Raw genomic sequence first — 8182 nt, 5'->3', positions numbered from 1 at the left:
TTTTATGCTTCTTGAAACATATTTTGAAACAACAGATTCATAATGTTAGCAGATGTTAATGTCTTCACTAATATGGTATGTGTTATATGGAGAGGCTGATGAGCTCAAATTCAGTGGGATTGGATCGGCTTGTTGAAGGGAGGCGTCTCCCCATGTCCTCTGGCCTCGTTAGCAGCTCTGATGGAATGCTGCCCAGTTTGTTTGTGAACAACAACAAACGCCTATTATGAGGCATTGAATGTTTGAGAAAAAAACAGGATTTTTTTGGCACATCCCTCCAGAAACCAAGAGAGAGATGCCAGAATACAGCATTAACTAACTTCCAATAGCAAAGTACTTTTCGTCGGACTCCCAAGGTTACTAGAGAAGGTCAAGCTAAGCATATGCATACTTCAGCAAACAAGGACATAAAACTAAATTGGATTTTTACAATAAACTGATTGAGAGACATTTACAATATACAAGGATCGCAAAACTTGTGTTATACAGATCTCATATGCAAGCTACTGTAGTGTGGGTAGTGGTCCAGTGAATATTCAGGCTACAGTAGTGTGGGACTGTGGGTAATGGTCCAAAAAGTGTTGTGTAATAAAAGACAGTGACGAGATTCGTGTGACTGTGTCCTCGCCCCTGGCCCTGCTGCAGTGGGAACATTTGTTCCAGCCCTGGGGTGAGAATTGGCTTGACGCAGACATTTCACTGCGAAGGAGGTGACATCATGAGAGGGGCAGAGACACAGCTTGAGTAAGCCTGTTCACTTCTCATCTCTTCAGCCTCAGGGGCCCAGGCTGACATTAGCACATGCTCAGTTAGCTGAATCACAATCTCATGCTGCCTATATGAAGCCACGAAACCAACAAACTGAGATATTTCACATGCTGATATTTGGGATGCCAGAGTTCAGTAGATGGTTTTTATCTTCATCAAATATAGTTTTTTCCTAACACTGGCAAATGACATATTATTATTAGTAAAGTATGTATTGTACGAGAGCAATAACACAGATTAAAGACAAAAGGCATGTCATTTGAAAATCATGCTAGAGATTTCATAAGTATGTCTTTGCATTTTACCAACTCAACCCTTTAACAGTTTATCACTATTTACTCATCATAACACATTCATACTGCAGGAATCTTGGAACAGTTAGGCCACGTACTCTTGTTCATTTTCACAATTATTCGGTACTACAGCCTCTTCCCACAAATGTATTTCTTAGAAAGAAAATCGAATATATACCTGACATATTCAATTTCTTTCACGACAGCAACAGTGTTGAACTAGAATATATCCATGTGCTGTTTCTTCTCTGAGGGATCAGCGCAGTTCAGGAAACCTTTGAACTTACACAGTAACTCGGAATTCATCAACAACCCCCCTCCTTCTATTAACAGTAAGATAATAGCTTCTTGAGTCAAATCCATTTGGAGCCCTATAACCAAAAATGTAAATTAAGGACGAACGACCGAAAGTGAAAAGTCTTCTCAGACCTGTCAGATATGCAAATCAAATCAAATCAAATATATGCAACACCTAGAGTTGAAGTCTGAAGTTCACATACATATTAGCCAAATACATTCAAACTCAGTTTTTCACAATTACTGACATTTAATCCCAGTAAGAATTCCCTGTTTTAGGTCAGTTATGATCACCACTTTATTTTAAGAATGTAAAATGTCAGAATAATAGTAGAGAATTATTTATTTCAGCTTTTATTTCATTCATCACATTCCCAGTGGGTCAGAAGTTTATATACACTCAATTAGTATTTGGTAGCATTGCCTTTAAATTGTTTCACTTGGGTCAAACGTTATGGGTAGTTTTCCACAAGCTTCCCACAATAAGTTGGGTGAATTTTGGCCCGTTCCTCCAGACAGAGCTGATGTAACTGAGTCAGGTTTGTCGGTCTCCTTGCTCACACATGCTTTTTCAGTTCAGTTCAGTTTTCTATAAGTTTGAGGTCAAGGCTTTGTGATGGCCACTCCAATACCTTGACTTTGTTGTCCTTACGCCATTTTGCCACAACTTCAGAAGTATGCTTGGGGTCATTGTCCATTTGGAAGACCCATTTGCTTCAATATATGAACATTATTTTTCTACCTCATGATGCCATCTATTTTGTGAAGTGCACCAGTCCCTCCTGCAGCAAAGCACCCTCACAACATGATGCTGCCACCCCTGTGCTTCATGGTTGGCATGGTGTTTTTTTGGCTTGCAAGCCTCCCCCTTTTTCCTCCAAACATAAAGATGGTCATTATGGCCAAACAGTTCTATTTTGTTTCATCAGACCAGAGAACATTTCTCCAAAAAGTATTATATTTGTCCCCATGTGCAGTTGCAAACTGTAGTCTGGCTTTCTTATGGCAGTTATGGAGTATTGGCTTCTTCCTTGCTGAGCGGCCTTTCAGGTTATGTCGTTATAGAACTTGTTTTACTGTGGATATAGATACTTTTGTAGCTGTCTCCTACAGCATATTCACAAGGTCCTTTGCTGTTGTTCTGGGATTGATTTGCACTTTTCGCACCAAAGTACCTTCATCTCTAGGAGACAGAACGCGTCTCCTTCCTGAGCGGTGGGACGGCTGCGTGGTCCCATGGTGTTTATACTTGTGTACTATTGTTTGTACAGATGAACAGATGAAATCTTGGCTGATTTCTTTTGATTTTCCCATGATGTCAAGCTGAGGCACTGAGTTTGAAGGTAGGCCTTGAAATACAGCCACAGGTACACCTCCAATTGACGCAAATGGTGTCAATTAGCCTATCAGAAGCTTCTAAAGCCATGACATCATTTTCTGGAATTTTCCAAGGTGTTTAAAGGCACAGTCAACTTATTGTATGTAAACTTCTGACCCACTGGAATTGTGATACAGTGAGTAATAAGTGAAACAATCTGTCTGTAAACAATTGTTGGAAAAATGTATTGGGTCATGTACAAAGTAAATGTCCTAACCGACTTGCCAAATCTATAGTTTGTTAAGAATAAATTTATGGAGTAGTTGAAAAACGAGTTTTGATGACTCCAACCTAGCTGTATGTAAACTTCTGACTTCAGCTGTACCTACCTGCAGATTCTGGGGACACATGGAAATCGTTTGAAAAATATGCTGACTTGTCTTGGGAGGTGGGCTCAGCTAGCCTGTAGTCGTCAGCACATTATATAAATGTTAGCCTACTCCAACATTATTCAATGGTTAGCCAACAAAAAGTTTGAAAAAAATACAGAAAACACTAGGGAGTATCTGACCATTCACATACCTATTCCACACATGCATAGAATACATTGATACATTTAAGTATTACAATATACTAGGCAAAGGTGATGCAATGTTTCAAAAACAGTAGAAATGCCAGGCAACACTGTTTCAATACCAAAGAGAAGGGGTGTATTCATTACGCCGATTCTGTTGCAAAACATTTAGTCTGTTGCAAAAGTAACCTTTTACTCCAAAATGTTTTGCAATGAAAATGAGAGTTTTGGACAAATTCAGGTTGGTTCCTCCCATTGATGGTCCCTCCCCGTTCTGTTCTGTTTGTTCTATTTGCTTCTGTTTGGGTCTTAAAGGCCCAGTGCAGTCGTATATTTCCACTCTTTGAGATTTAAATAATACTGTGAAATTGTGAAGATGATGATAATGCCCTTTTAATGTAATAGCTGTTTTAAAAAGACCACCTGCAATACCAGCCTGTTTTGGTGGGATGGAGTTTTGGCCTGCCTGGTGACATCACAAGGCAGTAAGTTAGCTAATAGACCAATAGGAAAGAGAGTTCCAACATCTAGTTTTCAGTTTCCCCCTCCCCACTCAGACCACTCCAAGACCAATAAGATATTACATCAGTAAATGTTTTGTCTTTGTAAGAGGGACATATCCATAGATTTTTGTTGTTGATGTATCTACACTCAAGCTGGGCGATGTTTGTACAATGTCCACATGTAGCCTACACCTGAAGGGATATCCCTTTAAAAAGAGTGCAGCATTGAAACTGCAGTAAAAGTGCAATAACTGCAGTCGACTGTGGAATTTTGGACGCAGTAATTGCAGAATAACTGCAGTGTACTACACGGTAACTGCAATTATACTGCAGCTACACTGCAAAATTATGTTATTTTGGATGCAGTATTCGCAGCATACTGCAGTTATACTGCACTCTAACTGCAATCTTTAATCGTAAGGAATTAGTTCTTGGATTTGTCTCCCAGGAAAGATCTAACAGTGGACATAAGGAGAGATGAGACAAAACTAGCCAATTATAGAATAATGTGTTGAAGGACAGCTGAGCTGACTGAAGACCACTTAGGCTTGTTGATATTGTTTCCACGGTAACAATTGACATGACGTGATGAAACTTTGAAAATAAGTTGAAAGCTACTTTCGTAGCAAGGTGCTGTAAAACAAGTGTCTTATAAAACACTTTCCAGACACTGGGTCTTACTTTTTTGCTTACTACATGATTCCATATGTGCTATTTCATAGTTTTGATGTCTTCACTATTATTCTACAATGTAAAAAGTAGTAAAAATAAAGAAAAACCCTTGGATGAGTAGGTGTGTCAAAACCTTTGACTGGTACTGTATATGTATAGTACATAGCTATCTCAACTACCTTGTGCCCTGCACATCGTCTCGGTACTGGTACTCCTTGTACAGTCGTGGCCAAATGTTTTGAGAATGACACAAATATTTGTTTTCACAAAGTTTGCTGCTTCAGTGTCTTTAGATATTTTTGTCAGATGTTACTATGGAATACGGAAGTATAATTACAAGTATTTCATAAGTGTCAAAGGCTTTTATTGAAAATTACATGAAGTTGATGCAAAGAGTCAATATTTGCAGTGTTGACCCTTCTTTTTAAAGATCTCTGCTATCCGCCCTGGCATGCTGTCACTTAACATCTGGGCCACATCCTGACTGATGGCAGCCCATTCTTGCATAATCAATACTTGGAGTTTGTGGGGTTTTGTTTGTCCACCCACCTCTTGAGGATTGACCACAAGTTCTCAATGGGATTAAGGTCTGGGGAGTTTCCTGGCCATGGACCCAAAATATCAATGTTTTGTTCCCCGAGCCACTTAGTTATCACTTTTGCCTTATGGCAAGGTGCTCCATCATGCTGGAAAGGCATTGTTCGTCACCAAACTGTTCCTGGATGGTTGGGAGAAGTTGCTCTCGGAGGATGTGTTGGTACCATTCTTTATTCATGGCTGTGGCTGTGTTCTTAGGCAAAATTGTGAGTGAGCCCACTCCCTTGGCTGAGGAGCAACCCCACACATGAATGGTCTCAGGATGCTTTCCTGAAGGCATGACACAGGACTGATGGTAGTGCACACCTTGTTGTCTCTGGACAAGCTTTTTTCCGGATGCCCCAAACAATCGGAAAGGGGATTCATCAGAGAAAATGACTTTACCCCAGTCCTCAGCAGACCAATCCCTGTACCTTTTGCAGAATATCAGTCTGTCCCCAATGTTGTTCCTGGAGAGAAGTGGCTTCTTTGCTGCCCTTCTTGACTCCAAAAGTCTTCGCTTCACTGTGCGTGCAGATGCACTCACCTGCCTGCTGCCATTCCTGAGCAAGCTCTGTACTGGTGGTGCCGCAATACCGCAACTGAATCAACTTTAGGAGACGCGTCCTGGCACGTGCTGGACTTCCTTGGGTACCCTGAAGCCTTCCTCACAACAATTGAACCGCTCTCCTTGAAGTTCTTGATGATCCGATAAATGATTTAGGTGCAATCTTACTGGCAGCAATATCCTTGCCTGTGAAGCCCTTTTTGTGCAAAGCAATGATGACGGCATGTGTTTCCTTGCAGGTAACCATGGTTGACAGAGGAAGAACAATGATTCCAAGCACCACCCTTCTTTTGAAGCTTCCAGTCTGTTATTCAAACTCAATCAGCATGACATAGTGATCTCCAGCCTTGTCCTCGTCAACACTCACACCTGTGTTAACGAATCACTGACATGATGTCGGCTGGTCCTTTTGTGGCAGGGCTGAAATGTAGTGGAAATGTTTTTTGGGGATTCAGTTCATTTGTCTGGCAAAGAGGGACTTTGCAATTAATTACATTTTTTTTTACAAAACATCCACATTCAAATGACAACATACAGACGAACACATACATCCACAACATACAGACGAACACACAAACATCCACAACATCCTGCCCAGACCCACTTGCTCACACCCCCATCTCCCGTGCGCATATTACTCTTGCCACATGGCCTCAAACTGCACAATTTTGTTCCTCTCCGTAGCCCACACACTTTCAACATTTAGATAAAGAATTTGACCTTTCCATTGTGTTAATGGAGGAGTGGTTAATTTGACGTTTTAAGTATAACTTTTTGAAGATGATTGAAGAGAAAAGTATTGTCCAACCCATCAGGTACAGTATCTCACTGCACCCATAAATGCCATGTCTTCAAAGATGCTGACATTTGAATACTTCTGGCAGCCAACTTTCTAACTCTGCCCATAACTTTTGGACTTCATAGCATTCCCAGAAGGCATGGATTATTGAGTCATTGTACATTTTTACACTTAAGACATGACTCTGGCATTGTGCTGTAGAATTTGTGAATTTTGTATCGTGTAATACATTTTATACATTAGTTTATACTGGATTAAGCATTTTCGATAACTATAAATTCATTAGTTATGTTCCAACATTCCCTCTATCTTGTGCCAATATCAGTTATTTTTTAAGTCTTGCTTCCAGTAGTTTATGTATTGTAGTTTAGATTGTCAGTTGGACAGGCTCTCTGCAAGGTTTTGTATATCTTACCGATCATATAAATATAATTTTCTGCCTCAAATAGGGTTCCTACAAGATTGCTCTGTCCAAAAGATTTCAAATTGAAATTTGTTGATATGAAACTTTTAAGTTGCATGTATTTGAAAATATCTACATTGGTCAGTCCAAAACTGCTTTTTAATTCGGTCATAGAAATAAATGTATTTCCTATCACCAAGTAATTTATGTTTTTTATGCCTTTAGTTTTCCATGTAGACTAACTTATCTTTGAATACTGAAAAGCTCTTCAAGGATTGTTCCATAGGGTTGTGTTTTTAGGTACCGTAGTGATATTTGTTCTTGTAGAAGACATTTGATTTTCTTCTATATTGTTAGTGTTCTTAACTATGAAGTTGCTGATGTGTTTAGCTTTATCCTTAGAAAATAGACACGTAAAAATATTCTGGGGATGAGTATGCTCCTCCTCAGTATGTTACCCATTATTCCACTTTAGTGCATTTAACTATATGTTAACTATGTATAAGTAAAAGCCCTGGGTGGAAAATTGATACAATTGCAAGTCTGGAAGGTTAAAACCACCCTCTGATTTAGAAAGATGTAGAACTTCCATTTTTATTCTATGAGTTGTATTTGACCATATAAAGTCTGTTATGACCTAGTATACTTTTTAAAAGAATGTCTTCCGTGTGGTCATGGGTATTACCAAGAATAAATATACAAACTTTGGGAGCCAAGCCATTCTGAAGAGGTTTATTCTGCCTGTAAGATTTATGGGAAGATTGTTTGTTTTAATTAGATCTGTTTACGTATTGTTGAGTAATGGGATAAAGTTATCTTTATATATTTGTTGTTTGTTGTCACTTATTAAGCCATCCTAAGTATTTGATATGTTATTGTGGTCCACTTAAAGGGGTGCTGTTCCTATTTTATATAAAGAGCATTTAGAGTATTCTGAACATATTTTTTGCAAGGGTGGCATTGAGTTTTCAATATTGGTCTGGAATATTAGGAACTATTCTGCAAATAAGTTTAGTTTATGTTCATGTTTACCAATACTGATACCTGTTAGGTTTGGGTCCTGTAGTACAACTGCAGTTATAAAGTGCAGTATAACTGTACGCGGCAAATACTGCATCCAGAATAACAGTTTTTTACTGCAGTAATTTTGCAGTGTACCTGCATTTAGAGTGCAGTACAATGCAGTTATTCTGCAATTACTACATCCAAAATACAACCGCTGACTGCAGTTAATGCACTTTTTGTCAGTTTCAAAACGGCAATCTTTTTCTGTAAGGGCAGTGCAAACAGGTGGGAGAGAGGTCATCCCTGTCTTGTGCCTCTTTCTAAAGCGATTCATCAGATAATGCATTGTTTATGTGTATATCAGTACATTTGTAACAGCCTAAACATAACGAGACTTATATTCGAT

Source organism: Oncorhynchus kisutch, linkage group LG6 (genome assembly GCF_002021735.2).
Source record: "Oncorhynchus kisutch isolate 150728-3 linkage group LG6, Okis_V2, whole genome shotgun sequence".
Taxonomy (NCBI): Eukaryota; Metazoa; Chordata; class Actinopteri; order Salmoniformes; family Salmonidae; genus Oncorhynchus; species Oncorhynchus kisutch.
The sequence above is the reverse complement of the archived record's forward strand: the minus strand, read 5'-3'. Positions refer to the sequence as shown.